General features: G+C 47.1%; 1 long non-coding RNA gene across 1 annotated transcript; it reads left to right on the forward strand.

Annotated features, from left to right (window-relative positions):
- Window positions 1-1,226: 1,226 nt before the first annotated feature.
- LOC120638795 lies at window positions 1,227-7,481 on the forward strand. The gene is made up of 2 exons (XR_005660743.1): window positions 1,227-1,723; window positions 7,103-7,481. It is a non-coding gene; the product is annotated as an uncharacterized LOC120638795 (long non-coding RNA).
- The last annotated feature ends 12,228 nt before the right edge of the window (window positions 7,482-19,709 follow it).

Here is a 19,709-nt window from a genome sequence, read left to right on the forward strand (position 1 = left end):
ACCCAGGAGAAGAGGGAACCGAACCCTGCTTGAAGTCTGAGTTTGCACAGACACGCACAGAAGCCTGCCCCAGAAAAGATATAATTAGAGGTGAGGAGGCAGGGAGACTTAGCGAGCAATTCGGAAATCGCCTATAAAGCAGACAAAAGGGTGCCTGAAGCAACAAGCTCTGTAATGTGACTCTGAAAAGTTCCTGAGGATGAGTTTCTTTCCAAAAAAGATTACTGGCAGCACTGGTTGGATCAGAAGTAGAAGACGTTTTCAAAGTCAACAATGTCAGGGTTTCCAGAAGGAGAAGATTTTTTCAGTTGATCAACTAACGGTATTTACTGAGCGCTTACTACGTGCAGAGCACCGTTCTAAGCAGTCGGGAGAGTACAGTGCAACAGAATCAGCAGACACGTTCCCTCCCTAGAAGGAGCTCACAGTCTAGCCAACAATCCAGCTTTTCTAGCCAACATCGTCAAGGTTTCCCGAAACAGAAGATTTTTTTTCAATCGATCGATCAATCAGTGGTATTTATTGAGCGCTTCCTATGTGAAGAGCACCGTTCTAAGCAGTCGGGAGAGTACAGTGCAACAGAATCAGCAGACACGTTCCCTCCCTAGAAGGAGCTTACAGTCTAGCCAACACCGTCAAGCTTTTCTAGCCAACATCGTCAAGGTTTCCCGAAACAGAAGATTTTCTTTCAATCGATCGATCGATCGATCAATCAGTGGTATTTATTGAGCGCTTCCTATGTGCAGAGCACCGTTCTAAGCAGTCGGGAGAGTACAGTGCAACAGAATCAGCAGACACGTTCCCTACCCGTAACAGGCTCGCAGCTTAGTCAACATTGTCAAGGTTTCAGACTTAGAAGATTTTTTTCCATCGATCAATCAATCAGTGGCATTTATTGAACGCTTACCATGTGCAGAGCACTGTTCTAAGCACTCGGGAGAGTACAATGCAACAGAATCAGCAGCCACGGTCCCTGTCCATAACGAGCTCACGGCTCAGTCAACACCGTCAAGGTTTCCAGAATCAGAGGATTTTTTTGCAATCGATCAATCAGTGGTATTTAATGAGCGCTCACCATGTGCAGAGCTCTGCTCTAAGCAATAATAATAATAATGTTGGTATTTGTTAAGCGCTTACTCCGCGCAGAGCACTGTTCTAAGCGCTGGGGGAGATACGGGGTGATCAGCTTGTCCCACGTGGGGCTCACGGTTTTAATCCCCATTTTACAGACGCGTCCCCCGCCCGTAACGAGCTTCTGGTTTAGCCAACATTTTCAAGGTTTCCCAAAGCAGAAGATTTTTCCAAACGAACCATCGTCAAGGTTTCCAGCTGGGCGCGTTCCCTTGGGACCTCCGACCCGAATTCAGCCCGCCGGAGACTCCCGCTGTGCAGGCGAGAATTCGCAGTCCCCTAAGCCAGGAAGGATTTCTCCCGAACAGAACATAAAAGAAAACATAGCTGGAGGTACCCAGACATTCAACGGGAGACTCCGTTTCGGCAAGAATGGAGTCGTCCAGAAGAATCCCTCCTGGAAGGGCAGCGCGAATCAGAACGCAGGTCGCCAAGGTGACAGTGGCAGAACTAAAAGATCCCGGGGAGTCGGGATTGTCGGAGTCGGGCTGTGAAGTGCCCGACAGGAAGTTGGAAGATGTGAGATGAAAGGAGCGTTTTGCCGTGATACCAAACGGAGCCCAAAGGCCCGGCGCTAAGAAACTTTATCTCGGTAACATCAGACGGGGCACGGAAGGGTCGACTTAGAACGATATTCATTCACTCGTGTTGACTGCGGTGGAAAGAGCCCGGGCTTCGGAGTCAGAGGTCACGGGTTCGAATGCCGGCTCTGCCACTTGGCAGCTGCGTGACCGGGGGCGAGTCCCTTCACTTCTCCGGCCCTCAGCGACCTCATCTGGAAAATGGGGATTAACTGTGAGTCTCACGTGGAACGACCGGATTACCCCCGCGCTTAGAACAGTGCTCTGCACGTAGAAAGCGCTTAACAAATACCAGCGTTGTTATTGAGCACATACTGTGCGAAGAGGACTGCGCTAAGCGCTGGGGAGAGGACAATACAACAGTGAACGGACACATTCCCTGCCTACAGCGAGCTTTCAGTCTAGAGCTGACATGGTAACCCCACCTCCCTTTTCGGAAATAACAACCTTGGCAAGCTCCGGAAGCAACAGGTCGTGACCTCCTTCTTGATCCAGTTTTTCAGATCATTTGACCGTATTTATTGAGCGCTTACTATGTGCAGACCTCTGTACTAAGCGCTTGGGGGAGTCCAACAGGACGGTAAACAGACGCATTCCCTGCTCACGACGAACTTCCGGTCTAGAGGGAGAAGCGGCTAAAGGAGGAAGTCTAGTCAGTCAATCGTATTTTTTCAGCACTGAACAATAATAATAATAATAATGTTGGTATCTGTTAAGCGCTCAGTATGGGCAGAGCACCGTTCTAAGCGCTGGGGTAGACCCAGGGGAATCGGGTCGTCCCACGTGGGGCTCACAGTCTTCATCCCCATTTTACAGATGAGGTCACTGAGGGACCGAGAAGTGAAGTGACTCGCCCACAGTCCCACGGCTGACAAGCGGCAGAGCTGGGATTCGAACTCATGACCTCCGACTCCAAAGCCCGTGCTCCTTCCACTGAGCCGCGCTGGGCGGAGCACTGGACTAAGCACTGGGGAGAGTACGACACAACGGAATTTGCAGTCACGTTCCCTGCCCATCACGACCCCAAATGATGGCCAAGGTTGTTATTTCCAAAAATAACATTGGTCCGTGATTCATTCATTCACTCCATCGTATCTATCAAGGGCTGACTATGTGCAGAGCACTGTACTAAGCGCTTGGAAAGTACAATCTGGCAACAAATGGAGACTATCCCTACGCAACAACAGGCTCCCGGTCTAGAAGCAGTGTGGCTCAGCGTGGCTCAGTGGAAAGGGCACGGGCTTTGGAGTCAGAGGTCATGGGTTCGAATCCCGGCTCGGCCGCTTGTCAGCTGTGTGACTGTGGGCGAGTCACTTAACTTCTCTGTGCCTCAGTTCCCTCACCTGTTAAATGGGGATTAAGACCGGGAGCCCCACGTGGGACAACCTGATTCCCCTGTGTCTACCCCAGCGCTTAGAACGGTGCTCGGCACAAAGTAAGCACTTAGCAAATACCAACATTATTATTATTATTATTATTATTAGAAGGGGGTTTAGTGATGAACCGGGCCAGGGACTCCATGCCATTGGCTGGGCCAGAGACAGACATTTGGGCCAGAGACAGACATTTGCAATATGAGCTGGGCTATGGGAGAGAGACCGAGACCAAGAGAGGTAATTCTCAAATAGCAGGTGCTCTCTGACATTATGGAGAAGCAGCATGGCAGAACGGATAGTGCCCGAGCCTGAGAGTCAGAAGGTCATGGGTTTTAATCCGGCCTCCATCTCCTGTCTTCTCTCGAGAGAAGCAGCGCAGCTCAGTGGAAAGAGCACGGGCCTTGGAGTCAGAGGTCATGGGTTCGAATCTTGGTTCTGCCACTTGGCAGCTGTGTGACTGTGGGCGAGTCACTTCACTTCTCTGGGCCTCAGTGACCTCATCTGGAAAATGGGGATGAAAACCGTGAGCCCCACGTGGGACGACCTGAGTCCCCTGTGTCTACCCCAGCGCTTAGAACAGTGCTCTGCACATAGTAAGCGCTTAACCGATACCAACATTATTATTATTCTTAGTGGAACGAGCCCGGGGCCTGGGAGTCAGAGGTCCCGGGTTCTAATCCCAGTTCCGCCACTTCTCTGCTGTGTGACCTGGGGTGAGTCACTTCACTTCTCTGGGCCTCAGTGACCTCATCTGTAAAATGGGGAGTAAGACTGGGAACCCACGTGGGACGTGGGCTGCGTCCAACCTGATTAGTTTGTATCGATCAGTTTATACCAACCCCAACGTTCAATTCCATGGTCCTTGGCCCTTAGTGAGAGCTTAACAAACGCCGCGATTATTAATGTCTACAACTAGGGCCAGCAGAATAAATAACTGAATGAACAATTGACTACCCATGAAATAAATACTTAAGGACTAGAAGCTGCCGTCGGATTCTCAGTCAGGCAAACGGAAATAATTAGCAAACAATAGGAAAGAAAAATGGAAATCAATCGTAGAGGATGGCAAGGATATAGAGGAAATGCATTCAGAAAGTGGGGACTGAGTTCCAGAAATCTGGTGGACGACAAGACAGCAAATTCACCTGGGTAGCGGGGCAGACGAAGATATTTCGGTTTTGTTCTATTTCTGGTGGGTTCGAGTTACTGTCCGAAGTGCAGGTGCGGAATCTCATCCGTTGACATGATGAAAAAGACCTTTTGGGTAGAATTCATTTTACAACGTAGGTAAGCTTATGAATTTTAGTCTATATTTTTGAGATGAAAAGCAGATTGCTTAACTGTACATAATCTCCAGGAGGGATCATATATTACTGTACAATAACGCTATTTCCATGCAACATTACCATAATAATAACATGCCCCATAAATAAAATGATCATATTTTTAGAAAACCAATATATCTCTCCACGTATTACCTTTTCATTAATGTGAGATGGGTAAAAATATATGCCGAAGAAACTGGTCTAGGTCTAGGAAAAGGATTTAAGGTGCACAGATAACTTTTTTATGGTACTCGTTAAGCCCTCACTGTGTGTTAAGCGGTGTCCTAAGCTCCGGAATAGATACGGGGCAGTTGTGTCGGACCCAGTCTCGGTCCCGCCTGGACCTCACGGTCTGGGAAGGAGAGAGAACAGGGATTGAATCTCCATTTTATAATTGAGGGAACTGAGGCACATAGAAGTCAAGTGACTTGGTCAAGGTCACACAGCAAGGAGTTGGCAGAGCCGGGATTAGGACCCGGGTCTTCTTACTCCAAGACCCGTGGTCTTTCCACCAGGCCGTGACGCTTTGCCTTTCGTGTCTGTTTATTGCTGCATTATCTTCTCCCAAGTGCTCTCAGTACAGTGTTCTGCACACCGTAAGCACTCAATAAATAGGATTGAATCCATTTTTCTTTGCACATAGATTGGGCATGATAAGGAGGGAGTGGGAGAGTATCCGTTAGAGGACTGACTGATATTTCCTCCCAGAACGGTGATGGATGCTGATAAAATATGTCCAGCTCCAGGTGGCCGGTATCAATCAGTCAATCGATCAAAGGTATTTACTGAACGTTTACTGTACGTGTAATAAATGCAGATGACTTGGGAGAGTACGCTACAACAGAAACAGTGGACGTGTCCCCTGCCCTAATGAGCTGACAGTCTAGAGTGACCTGATTACGTTGTATCTTTTACCCAGACATTTAGTACAGTTCGGCAAATACTTTATGCTAAACACCGTTCTTATTTTTATTAGTGCTAATATTTTTATTATAGACAAATAGGGGACTGGGATTAGAACTCAAGTCCTTTTTTTTTTCAATGGTATTTAAGTGCTTACTATGGGCCGGGCACTGTGCAGAGCACTGATAATATAACTATCATATATATCTACATTGTAGAATTGTAATTATAAGAATTGTACTTTCCAAGCGCTTAGGATGGTGCTCTGCACCCAGTAAGCGCTCAATAAATACGATTGAATGAATGAAGGTTGGTCTCCATCCCTGTCCCACATAAGGCTCACTGCCTCAATCCCCATATTAGAGTTGAGGTAACCGAGGCACAGAGAAGGGTAGTGATTTGCCCACGGTGGCACAGCAGACAAACGACGAAGCTGGGATTAGAACCCAGGTCCTTCTGACTCTCAGGGCCATGCTCTACCGCCCAGATCATGCTGCTTCCCACCTGAAGCATGAAAGTTAACGGAATCCCAAGGAAAAATTCCCAAATAGCATCCACCGTGGCAGAAAACTGTGGCGATGTAGTTTGGAATAGTTTTACAGGACACTAAATTAATAATAATAATGTTGGTATCTGTAAAGCGCTTACTACGTGCAGAGCACTGTTCTAAGCGCTGGGGTAGACACAGGGGAATCGGGTTGTCCCACGTGGGGCTCACAGTCTTAATTCCCATTTGAATAATAATAATAATGGTGGGATTTGTTATGCGCTTACTATGTGCCGAGCACCGTTCGAAGCGCTGGGGTAGACACAGGGGCATCAGGTTGTCCCACGTGGGGCTTCCCGGTCTTAATCCCCATTTTACAGATGAGGGAACTGAGGCCCAGAGAAGTTAAGGGACTTGCCCACAGTCACACAGCCGACAAGTGGCAGAGCCGGGATTCGAACTCATGAGCCATTTTACAGATGAGGGAACTGAGGCCCAGAGAAGTTAAGGGACTTGCCCACAGTCACACAGCTGACAAGTGGCAGAGCCGGGATTTGAACCCATGACCGCTGACTCCAAAGCCCATGCTCGTTCCAAAGCCACCGGTTTTTCTACCACTCTTTACACCAAGCTCTTTCACCATCTTGCTATGGAATTTTGCTCCTCTTACTAACCGCTCTGCCTCGGTAACGTTGACTTGGGGCTTAAATCCTTTGTACCCCACCCTCGGAAGTATTTCGACTTATTAGAAAAGCCTATTTAAATTGAGAACGTCATAACGACGGTAATCTATATAGCCTCGATAAGGTCAAAATGGGGTCTGTAGGTGTTTGGTGACTTGCTCTACTTCACACAGTTGACAGGTAGCAGAGCCAGGATCAGAACCCAGGTTCTCCTACTACCGGTCCCGCGCTCTTTACAAATAATGGTATTTATTAAGCGCTTACTACGTGCCAGGCACTGTGCTCTTTCGACTAGGCCGCTCTGTTTCTCCTCGCTGATCTTTGAAAGGGGAAATCTACCCTGCGGCTTAAATGGGCTGTCGACAGGATCAATCAGGGGTATTTATCGAGCGCTTACTACGCGCAGAGCACTGTACCTAAGCCCTTGGGAGAGGACAACGCAACAGAATCAGCAGATACTTTCCCATCCCATCTGACCTGAAGGGAAAGTAGCTAAAAGGGAAGTACTCGTCCAGGCCCAGCAGGCTAGAGATAGATCTATGAAGATGAATTGGGATTTATTTTTTCTTTGTTTGGTTTGTAAAAAGAGCTCATGCTTTTTCGCCTCTGTCTCCAGAGGGAAAAAACCCAAGGAAATCTGCACCGGGAAACAGATCCGCCTCACAGTACACTGAAGCTTTAGAGGATTGCTCCGAACGGAAAAGTCAGAAACAATCAATTTCAAAAACGAATTGCGGAACTGACACGGAAGTGAAAACCCTCTTCTTTCTAAACTGTCACGGGCGACGAGCGAATGTATTATTTTGAAAGGCTGCGTCTTGGGTGACGCCGTGAATTCCATTTCTTCATTCGAGTTATTTACCAAGTGATTAGACCGGAGAAATTAATTAGAATTTTATGAGGTCATTTTTCTGGTAACCTAAAAAAAAAATGGACTGCATCAATTGTGCCTATTTACTGCCATTATTCAATATTGATTTTGCTTTATGATCTTATTTTGTGATTTATTATTTTGTTTTTCAAAAGATCCCAATCTTACTACCGTCGGAGTTATTTGTAAAACAAGATGTGGCACCTTGCTTGGGAGCGGTTAAAATAGATATTTTCTTCACTGAAACAGAATCAACCATGTCCTTGTCTTCAGGATCAGAATACCAGAGCAGTCCTTTATATGAAAATAAAATATTTAGCACTAGCCGTATTTTTTGAGCACCCATTTGGCTGTCTGGGAAAGTTCGAAACAAGGACGCGACTCATTCCTTTTCCGTAAGGGGCTTAGCTTCAACAGGAGACACAGACGTAATAATTATGGAACTTCTCAAGTGCTTACTATGTGCCAAGCACCGTTGGAAACTCTGGAGTAGATACAAGCTAAACAGGTTGGACACAGTCCCCGTCCCACGTGAGGCTCACCGTCTCAATCTCCATTTTATAAACGGAGGTAACTGAGGCACGGAGAAGTGAAGTGACTTGCCCAAGATCACACGGCCGATATGCGGCAGAGCCTGGGATTAGAACTCAGGTCCTTCCGATTCCCGGACCCGTGTTTTATCCACTAAGCTACTTCTAGAAATAGCATACATAAATCTCAGAGCTTAAAAAATGAATCATCAAATGGAGCATTGAGGAAACCTAGGTACGTAACTACTGAGGATGAATAAAATTGGAAATATTAGTAGGTATTGATTGAGTGCATACTATGTGCCAAGCACTCAACTAAATGCTGGGGTAGATATAGGATAATCATGACAAACAATCAATGTTATTTAATGAACATTTACTACTTGCAGAGCACTGTACTAACTCTTGGGAGGGTACGATATAGCAAACGTGTTCCCTGCTCACAAGGAGTTTAGAGTCGGACCACAGTCCCCATCCCACGATCCTTGGAACACAGTAAGTGCTTAATAAATACCACTATTGTTATTGTTACCATTTAGCAGGGTCTGCAAAACAGAGTGCAAGATGTCGGAGAGGAACCAGGAAACGCAACTGAGAAAGTTGTCTAGCCTGGAGTTTCCTTGCGGGTAATAATGTTGGTATTTGTTAAGCGCTTACTATGTGCCAAGCACTGTTCTAAGCGCGGGGGTAGACACAGGTAGTCCCACGTGAGGCTCACAGTCTTCATCCCCATTTTACAGATGAGGTCACTGAGGCCCAGAGAAGTGAAGTGACTTGCCCAAGGTCACACAGCTGACAAGTGGCAGAGCGGGGATTCGAACCCATGACCTCTGACCCCCAAGCCCGGGCTCTTTCCACTGAACCACGCTGCTTAGGGACCGTGTCTACCAACTCTGTTGTACTGAACTCCCCAGAGCATTCATTACAGTGCTCTGCATACAGTTAGATCTCGGTAAACTGACTCCCAAGAACTTAGCACAGTGCTCTTTCCTCAGTCGGTATCCAAGAGCAAAGCCAATAGGATCTTCACGCGGTTCAGCATGAAGAATACACAGGTTTCGTGAGAGGAATGAGTTCTAGCTGCTCATACTCCACTTACCTCCGATTTTCAGGGAGGAGTTCAAATATTTCTCCAGGGGAGACCGAAACCCAGTTGTCAAATCACTGAACAGTGCGGGTACAGGTTTTTCATCCCAAAGACACTCCACACTCGGTTAACGATGGGAAGATATTGATTTCTGGTGAAAGGGACATTAAGATTTATTGACCCAAGAGATAATTATCGAATAAGGTGAAAGGAAGGTCACTGTCAGCTGGAGAGGTGATAAATCTTGATCTTCGATGGAATATTAAGTCAATATTCACTGGATTCAATCTTTCACGGGGGCCTCGAAGCTCCCCGTTGTCAATCTTCAAGGTTAAGAAGAAACTGAGACAGAATTTCATTGATTGAGTCAATGTGGCACCATCATTGGCTCTGGATTTGGGGGTGGGGGGGAGTATTTAATAATAAATAATAATCATTACAGTATTTGTCACCGGTGACTTTCTTCTGGCCAAACCCAATGGCCTCGACTCCATCCTAATCCTCCTCGACCTCTCAGCTGCCTTGGACACCGTCTCCCGCCCCCTCCTCCTGGAAACATTATCCAAACTTCGCTTCACCTATACTCTCCTCTACTTGTTCTCCTATTATCTCTCTGGCGGCTCTTTCTCGGTCTCTTCTGATAAAGGCTCCTCCTCTACCTCTCGCCCTTTGCCTCTTCGCTGACCTCCCTGCCTCCCGTCTCTCCTCACTCCGGTCCCTACTCCGCTCTGCTGCCTGGATCGTTTTTCTACAAAAAGGCTCAGTCTGTTTCCCCACTCCTCAAGAACCTCCGGTGGTTGCCCATCCATCTCCACGTCAAATCGAGACCCCTTACAGAAAGCTTTAAGTCGCTCAATCACCTTGCCCTCTCCTACTTTACCTCCCTGATTTCCTACTGCAACCCAGCTCCGCACGCTTCACTCCCGTAATGCCAACCTTCTCACCGTACCTCAGTCTCATCTATCTCACCACCGACCCCTTGCCCACGTCCCGCATCAGGCCTGGCATACCCTCCTTCTTCACGCCTGACAGACGATCACTCTTTCCACCATCAAAGCCTTCTTAAAAGCACATCTCCTTCAAGAAGTCTTCCCGACTAAGCCTCATTTCCTCTTCTCCCATTCCCTTCTGTGTCGCACTTTCACCTGGATCTGCATCCTATATTCACCCCTCCTCAGACTCACTGCATTTATGGACGAATCCATAATTTATTCATTCATATTAACGTCTGTGTCCCCCTCTGGGCTGTATGCCCGTTGTGGGCAGGGACTGTATCTGTCATATTATCATACCGTACTTTCCCCAAGTCTTATTACAGTGCTCCGCACACAATAAGCACTCAATATATGTGATGGATTGATTGTTTGGTTGATCCCTCTCATTCAACCCAGATATCCAGTCCGTCTCTAAATCTTGTCTATCTTCGCGTCATCTTTAAAATCTGCCCTTTCCTCTCTGTCCAAACTGTTATGCTGATCCAAACGCTTATTCTATCCAGCCTTTACTACAGCTTCGGCCTCCCTGCGGACTTCCCAGTCTCCTGTCTCTTCCCCCACTCCGGTCCATACTTCACTCTGCTGCCCGGATAATTTTTCTATGAAAGTGTTCGGGGTATGTTTCCCTGCTCCTCAAGACGCTCCAGGGGTTGCCCATCCACCTCTGCAGCAAACCCAAACCTCTTACCGTCGTCTTTCAAGCTCTCAATCAGCTCACCCCTTCCTACCTTACCTCACCCATTTCCTATAATTCATTCTACATGCTTCATCACTCTAAGGCCAACCTACTCACCGTACCTCCGTCCCGTCGACCTTGATGCCAACCTCTTGTCCATGTCCTGTCTCTGGTCCGGAACTCTCTTCTCCCCCATGTAAGACGGACCTCGACTCTTTCCACCATCAGAGCGTCACAAAAATCCCATCTCCTCCAAGAGGCCTTCCATGATTAAGACTTCATTTCCCCTACTCCTTCCCCTTGTGTCACCCTTCTACTTGTCTATGTCCCTGTGAGCACTTGATATTCACCCCACCCTTAGATTCTGCACCACCTACATCCATATCCATAATCTATTCATTTATTTTCATGTCTAGGTCTTTCTAAGCTGGAAACTCCTTTAATAGCAATAATAATAATAATAACTGTAGGACTTGATAAGTGCTTACTATGTGCCAAGCACTGTACTAAGCACTATGGTAGATACAAGATAATCGGGTTGGACACAGTCCCTGAACCACACAGGGCTCCCAGTCTCAATCCCCATTTCAGAGAGGAGGTGACTGAGGCCTGGAGAAGTGAAGTGACTTACCCAAGGTCACACAGCAGACAAGTGGTGGAGCCAGAATTAGAACCCGTGACCCTCTGACTCCCAGGCCCTTGCTCCATCTCCTACGCCATGCTGCTTCTCCTTCTTCGGGTAGGGGCTGGGCCATCAGCGATGAAAATCTTCCGAGGACGATTCAACCCACATTCCAAACAATCCACATTTCAGGTCTCACTCTCCGAGCGACACCTCACCCGGGCACAGAACTTTCTCCTGACACCGCGCTGTGCCTTTCCTGGTCCCGCGTGTTCTCCGAATGGGTCTCCCAACTCCTCCACTCAGTGACAGCACCGGCTCCTGGTCGTTTTAACTAGCCTGCCATCAGCCGCCTTGCGACGAGAAGGTGAAAAATCCTTCGCTTCTATGGCTCGATGACCCCCACACTTGTCATGTGGATAAGGTGGTAGTCAAGATTCTGCTTGCGTTTCCTCTGTTTTCATTTCCACGATTGCCCCTTCCCCTCCTGTTGATCCACCCACATTTTTCTCTTCTTTACATATGTTCTTGGGAGTATTTCCGCTTAGGGGAACCTGATATCATTTAGCTTTTCACTTTCACGGCCTGTTGTTTGGTCTCGTTTTTATGGTTGTTTTTTGTTATTGTTGCTGTTGCTTCTAAAGCAGCACAGTGTCGGCCCTTCTAGCTCAGATATGTCGGTTGGCGATAAAGTCTCTCTCCAAATGCAGATTTCAGAGGCTCTTTCTCCTTCCCCTTTCTTGGGTTCCTAATGAGGGTTTGGTGTTTTATCGACTCGGTGTTCCGCAACTGAACGTAGCCGAGAGGGCTAACTTGTCAATCTTCTCTTGCTCAGTCACTCGTTGGTATTTTCCGAGTGCCTCTTTTGTGCGGAGCACTGAACTAAGCATTTGGGAGGGTTGGCAAGACGCATTTTGCCCTCGACGAGCTTGCAAGTCTAGTGGGCTGGCATGCCCGGGAAGCAACGCGTAGTTCTCCAACTGCAACCCAGCACGCAGTTTTGGTTTCCCATCCACCTCTGCCTCAAACAGAAACTCACCACGGGCTTTAAATCACACAATCCCTTTGCCCCCTCCTACCTCAGCTCCCTAGAGAAGCAGCGCGGCTCAGTGGAAAGAGCCCGGGCTTGGAAGGCAGAGGTCATGGGTTCTAATCCCGGCTCCGCCGCTTGCCAGCCGTGTGACTTTGGGCAAGTCACTTTACTTCTCTGTGCCTCAGTTCCCTCAGTTCCCTCATCTGTAAAATGGGGATTAAAACTGATCACCTTGTATCCCCCCAGCGCTTAGAACAGTGCTTTGCACATAGTAAGTGCTCAACAAATACCAACATCATGATTAACTTCTCGGTGCCTCAGTTACCTCATCTGTAAAATGGGGATTAAGACTGTGACCCTCACGTGGGACAACCTGATTACCCTGTATCTACCCCAGCGTTTAGAACAGTACTCTGCACATAGTAAGCGCTTAACAAATACCAACATTATTACTACAATTCAGCCCGCACACCACGCTCCTCTAATGCTAGCCCTCTCACTATCCCTCCATCTCGTCTATCGCGCCACCAACCCCTCACCCACGTCCGGCCTCAGGCCCGGCACGCCCTCCCTCCTCATATCCTACAGACAATTACTCTCCCCTCCACTTCAAAGCCTCCCTGAAGGCACATTTCCTCCAAAAGGCCTTCCTTCCCTCTTCTCCCGCTCCCTTCTGCATCATCCTTGCATTTGGATCTGCACCCTTTATGCCTGGTATATAGGAAGCCCTTAACAAATACCGCAATTATTATTATTACTGTTATCATGAACAGCCATGGTATATTACTGGATCCTCCTGCTCCTGGGTTATACAGAGAGGATTCTGTCCCCAACCCAGCACTAGGAAGTTTGGGGAAACTGAGGGACGGCCGACGCCAGTGATCTCCATACCTGGCCTAAAAATCGGTCCTTGGCAGCTGCTGATTGTGATCATGTCGTCTTAGGTCTGGAGTGACAGTATCTCGCCTATCAAAGAAAAGAAGGGATACCGGCATTAGAGACCTTTGATAAAATCTATTCTCTGCGCCTTCCCCTTATATTATGATTGATTTGAAGGATGTGATAAAGTCGTACGGAACTTAATTCAAGTGGATCAGGCTGGGGTTTTTCCTTCTGATTTGATGGTTTTAATTGTTCACTGAACCCGTTTGAGAACATTTCGAGATTATTCCTGAAAGGCTCTTTTAGAAACCTCTATCCCAAGGAGACTTTCCCTCGGAAATAATAATACAATTAAATAGGTTGTTCTCTTGGTTTCTGAGCAGCCTGTCAAGATATTTTTCTGAGTTCCTTCCCCCAGACCATTAGAACTATCACCAGATTGAGAGTATCCTGTCACAATAACACTTTATCATGGGAATCAGTGATTACAGTGGTTTTTGTTAAGCGCTTAATACGTACCAAGCACTGTACTAAGCCCTGGGCAGGATATGAGATAACCAGATCTCACATGGGGCTCAAAACCTAAGTAAGAGGAAGGAGAGGTATTTAATGATCAATTTTGTAGCTGAAGGAATTGAAGCGCAGAGACGTTTAGTGTTTTGCCCCAGATGAAACAGCAGACAGGGCCTAGTCAAAAGGATTCGGCCCAGGAGTCAGAGGAAACGGGTTCTAATTCCGGCTTCACCAGATGTCTGCTGTGTGACCTCGGGCAAGTCTCTTAACTTTTACGTGCCTCATTTGTTTTTGTCTTATGCCGTCGAGTCATCTCCGACCTTTAGTGATGCCACGGACACAACCTTCGCAGAACGCCCCACCTCCATCTGCAATTGTTCTGCTAGCAGATCCGGAGAGTTTTCTTGGTAAAAATCTGGAAGTGGTTTAGCATCGCCTCCTTCTGCGCAGTAAACCTGAGTCTCCGCCCTTGAATCTCTCCTGTGCTGCTGCTGCCCAGCACGGGTGAGTTTTGACTTGTAGGAGATGTTCTTCCACTTGCTAGCCACTGCCCAAGTTAAGATTGGAACGGACAGGCCTCTGCTTGACTCTCCCTCCCATAGTCGAGACTGGTAGAGGACTGGAAACTCTCCGGGTGTGACCCTGAGAGGGGAATGCCTCAGTGACTTCATCTGTAATAGGGGTATTAAGAGGCTGAGCCCATTGTAGGACAGGGACTGTATCTGATCTGATTACCTTGTATCTATCCCCAAGCTTAGAACAGTGCTTGACACATAGTAATAATAATAATAATGGTAATGGCATTTGTTAAGCGTTTACGATGTGCAAAGCACTGTTCTAAGCACTGGGGGAATACAAGGTGATCAGGTTGTCCCACATGGGGCTCACAGTCTTCATCCCCATTCTACAAATGAGGTACCTGAGGCTCAGAGAAGTTAAGTGACTTGCCCAAAGTCACACAGCTGACAAGCAGTGGAGCCGGGATTAGAAGCCACGACCTCTGACTCCCAAACCCGTGCTCTTTCCACTGAGCCATGCCGCTTCTCTAATAATAATAATAATGATAGCATTTATTAAGTGCTTACTATGTGCCAGGCAGCATACTAAGTACCGAGGTAGATATAAGATAAGCGGGTTAGACACAGTTCCTGTCCCAATTAGGGTTCACAGTCTTAATCCCCATTTTATAGATGAGGGAACAGAGGCACAGAGAAGTGAAGTGACTTTCCCAAGGTCACACCTCAGACACGTGGCAGAGCCGGGATTAGAACCCATGACCTTCTGACTCCCAGGCCCGTGCTCTATCCATTAGGCCATGCTGCTTCTTAGTAATCTTTTACCACATGCCACAGTTATTATTATTACAGTTAATAGATGAGTGGTGGAGCCAGGATTAGACATCAGGTCCTCTGACTCCCAGGCCCGTGGTCTTTCCACTAGGCCACGTTGCTAATGGTGAAACCTTGGCCCATCCCAAGCCCTGTTTAAGGGAAAAGGCTAGAAATAAGTGGAATATATAAGGAAGTTCCATCTTAGAAAAGAAAATTCTGTTTAGGGTAGGGCTCAGAACCCTACCAAGAGCAAAAAAGCTTGTTCAGAAGATTTCAGTTACTGGGTGAACTTGGAAATACTGTCAACTTTTTTCTAGAAAATATACTCATTATACTTATATATACCCTAGCGCTAAGGGCTGACAGTAACCCTAGAGAAAATTGAAACTATGTCCCAGCTTACATCTGGAAACACAATACACAGTCAAAAACTTTCAGTGATACACAGAACTTAACGCTGCCTCTGAATTCAGTGGTCTCGGTAGCATACTAACTAATGATGGCCAGATTAAAAATAGGATAGAAATCACTACATTCATTCATTCAATCATATTTATTGTGCTTACCGTGTGCAGAGCACGGAAAGTAAAATTCGGCAACAAACAGAGGCAATCCTACTCAACAACAGGCTGCTAAGCACCGGGATAGATTCAAGGAAACCAGGTTGGACCCAATCCCTAGTTTAGAGTCCAAAAAGGAAGGTGAACAGGTATTTAATTGAAGCAGCATGGTGTCGTAGATAAAACATGGGCCTGAGAGTTAGATCACGGGTTCTAACTCCAGCTCTGCCACTTGTTTGCGATGTGTCCTTGGGTAGGTCATTTCACTTCTCAGTGCCTCAGGTACCTCATCTGTAAAATGGGGATTAAGACTAGGGGCCTCATGTACGACAGGGTCTGTGTCCAACCAGATTAGCTTGCATCTACCCCAGTGCTTAGTTTAGTGCCTGGTACATATTAAGTGCTTAAATACTCTTTTTTTATATAAAAAGGAGTGTGATTGCTATATACCCTATTTATTTTGTTAATGAGGTGTACATCCCCTTGATTCTATTTATTGCGATTAAGTTGTCTTGCTTTGCTCTGTCTCCCCCGATTAGACTGTAAGCCCGTCGGTGGGCAGGGATTGTCTCTATCTGTTGCCGAATTGTACATTCCAAGTGCTTAGTACAGTGCTCTGCACATAGAAAGCGCTCAATAAATACTATCAAATGAATAGTGAAGGCGCAATTTCTCCATCCCGAATCCCTGATTTTCTCTCCCCATCTAGACTGTAAGCTTGCTGTGGGTAGGGAACGTGTCCGCTATAATGTTACAGGGTCCTCTCCCAAGTGCTTAGTACAGGAAGCAGCGTGGCTCAGTGGAAAAGAGCCTGGGCTACGGAGTCAGAGGTCATGCGTTCGACTCCCGGCTCTGCCACTCGTCAGCTGTGTGTCTGTGGGCAGGTCACTTCACTCCTCTGTGCCTCAGTTACCTCCTCTGTAAAATGGGGATTAACTGTGATCCTCACGTGGGACAACCTGATTCCCCTGTATCTACCCCAGCGCTTAGAACAGGGCTCTGCACATAGTGAGCGCTTAACAAATACCAACATTATTATTATTACAGTGCTCTGCACACAGTAAGGGCTCAATAAATACGATTGACTGACCGACTGACACGCCAGAACGACCACGAGGACAAGGCAAGGCCAGGCGACCATTTTGACCATTCTTCCCAGGGCTCCTCTCCCTTAACCTAACTAGTCGCTGCTCGAGATGGACATTTAGCTCCGCTGCCAGTTTCCCGTGTCTGCCTGGATGGAACCATGCCCATTAGCCAGACGTCTAGCCGATCTCCCCTCCCTCCGGGCACCGAGACCACCAGCCGGCAGAACCCTGAGCATTCTGTTCCAACCCCATTCCCGTCGCACCGACCACCGGCTCCAAATGCTCCAAGAAGCCATCCCTCGGACTATCACACTCCATCCCCGCCAACCCCGTCTGAGGGAAGACAGGCAGATAGGAATGTCTTTAGGGGGAGCATGGAAACAAGAAGATATTGAGGATCTCGGGCGCTGATTCATTTTGGTTTGCACCTGCTCATAAATATCGAGACTGGTAATAGTGTTCGATCAGGAATCCTTGACATTTAGGAAAATTAAAACTGTCAAAATGACAAACGTAAAAAAGTGCCAGAGCGTTTCTTGAAAACATGACCGACTTGCGTTTTTGCTTAATAACAGCTGATTTTCTTGGGGTTTGGCGGTTTAGTGGATGTGATGCGATACGATTCAATTTCATATGTTCGGTCGTACTATTTCTATCATTAACGATCGATATTTATTGAGTGCTTACTAAGGGCAGAGCACTGTACTAAGTCTTTGGGAGAGTATAACAGCAGTGGTGGACATGATCTCTGCCCTCAGAAACTTACAGTCTACTATATAAAAAGCACCGCTGAGCATTTGGAAGAGCACAGTAGAGTTGGTTGACTGCCTCCCTTTCCTCAAAGAGATCACAGCGTGGCTTAGTGGAAAGAGCACGGGCTCAGTGCTTACGACAAAGCTTGGCACACAGTAAGCACTGAACAGATACCATCGTCATCATTATCATTATTATGAGCAGAGGATGTGGGTTCTAATCCTACCTCCGCCACTCGTCTGCTGTGTGACCTTGAGCAAGCCACTTAACTTTTCTGGGCCTCAGTTACCTCATCTGTAAACTGGGGCTTAAGACTGTGAGCCCCACGAGGGACAACCCGATCACCTTGGATCTACCCCAGGGTTTAGAACAGTGCCGGGCACACAGTAAGTGCTTAATAAATACCACTATCCTTTTATTATTACTAAGTAGGGAGCACTGCTGAGTGTTTGGGAGAGCACAATCGAGCTGATAGACATGATCCCTGGCCTGAAAGAGCTTACTTAGGTACTTACCTAGTGGCCTAGTGAATGAAGTACCCTCCAGGGGGTCAGAAGGACCTGGGTTCTAATTCTGGCCCCGCCACCTGTCTGCTTGGGACCTAGGGCACGTCACCTCACTTCTTTAGGCCTCAGATGCCTCACCTGTAACTGAGCCCAACCTGATTAGCTTGGATCTACCCCAACATTTAGAACAGGGCTTGACTCATAGTAAAAACTTAACAAATACCATCATCATCATCATTATTATTATCACTATACTCTCCTAAGTGCTCAGTGCTTCTCAAATGACATCAATTGACTTATTCTCTCCATCGTTATGCCCAGGTCTGAATGAAAAAGGACTGGAGACTCAGTCTATTGCAATCACAGGGTGAATACAATTTAAAAGCATTTTATGATTTTCAGATCATTGAGGAAAGGTTCTAGCAGCAAAAGAGGTTCAATTTTACAGAATTATCCATGCAATTGTGACAAATGGATCCTAGCCTGTCGTAATGCTTTATTTGACAATTGGCCAAATTGTAGAGTGTGGAGCTGGGTGACAACAGAACTGGTATTGGCTTATCATTTTCTGTATTGCTTCACGCAGTGGGAGATGACAATGAGAACATCACCTTCTTTTTGGAAAACCTGCATGTGCCAATATTTCCTTAAATACACTCCCCTACACATGCACAAAGACCAAAATGCTTTGGGCACGTTTCCCCACCTTATTTCTTTTTCTCCTTTTCATCTCTTTCTCTTTCTCCTTCTCCATCAACTTCTCCTTCTCCTTCCCTTTCTCCTTCTCCTCCTTCCCTTTCTCCTTCTCCGTCTCCTTTTCATCTCCTTTTCCTCCTTCTCCTTATCTTCCTCCTATCTTTCTCCTCCTCTTTCTTCTTCTCCTTCTCCTCCTCTTTCTCCTTCTTCTTCTCCTTTTCCTCCATCTCCTTCTCCTCTTCCTCTCCTTCTCCCTTTTCTCCTCCTTCTTCCCTTCCTTCTCCATCTCCTCCTCCCCTTTCTTCTCTATCTCCTCTTTCTCCTCCTTCTCCTTCCCCTTTTTCCTCCTCCTTCTCCTCATCTTCTCCTTTTCATCCTGCATTTGTCAATGACTTAACCTGACCTCAGCACTGGGCTGAAGTAAGTAGAAGATAACAAATCGGATCCCGAACCTGTCCAGAAACAAGTTCACAGCCTAGCTGGGGGAGGACACACAGAGGCAAGTGACTCACCCAAGGTCATTCAGCAGGCCAGGGGTGGAGTCTGTGTTTTTCCCTCTAGATCACACTGTGCTTCAAGCCAGAGCCCGCTGGGGCTGACTACTGAAGACAATCTTTGACCTCTCCCTCCTGGAATCACGTTGGGCCTTCAAATCACTTCAAATTCACATCACGCTGCTTCAAATTGAGAAGCAGCAGGGCTTCAAGGTTAAAGTCCAGGCCTGGGTTCTAATCTTAGCTCTTCCACTTGTCTGCTGTGTGACCTTGGGCAAGTTGTTTCACTTCTTTGGGCCTCAGTTTCCTCCTCTGTAAAATGGGGATAAAATACCTGTTCCCACTCCATCTTGGACTGTGAATCCCAAGTGGGACAGGGACTGTGTTCAGTCTGCTGATATTATCTTTACCCCAGTGCTTAGTACAGTGCTTGGCACATGGAAAGCGCGCAACAAATACCATAACTATGTGCATATGTGCCATCCAACTGGATGTTCCACGGCGGCCTCAGACGTGCAACCTACAAATCTCAAAATTGGTGCCATTATCTTTGAGTATGTAGGAATCAAACTATAGGTATGGATTT

The sequence above is a fragment of the Ornithorhynchus anatinus genome, chromosome 14, assembly GCF_004115215.2.
Source record: "Ornithorhynchus anatinus isolate Pmale09 chromosome 14, mOrnAna1.pri.v4, whole genome shotgun sequence".
NCBI lineage: Eukaryota > Metazoa > Chordata > Mammalia > Monotremata > Ornithorhynchidae > Ornithorhynchus > Ornithorhynchus anatinus.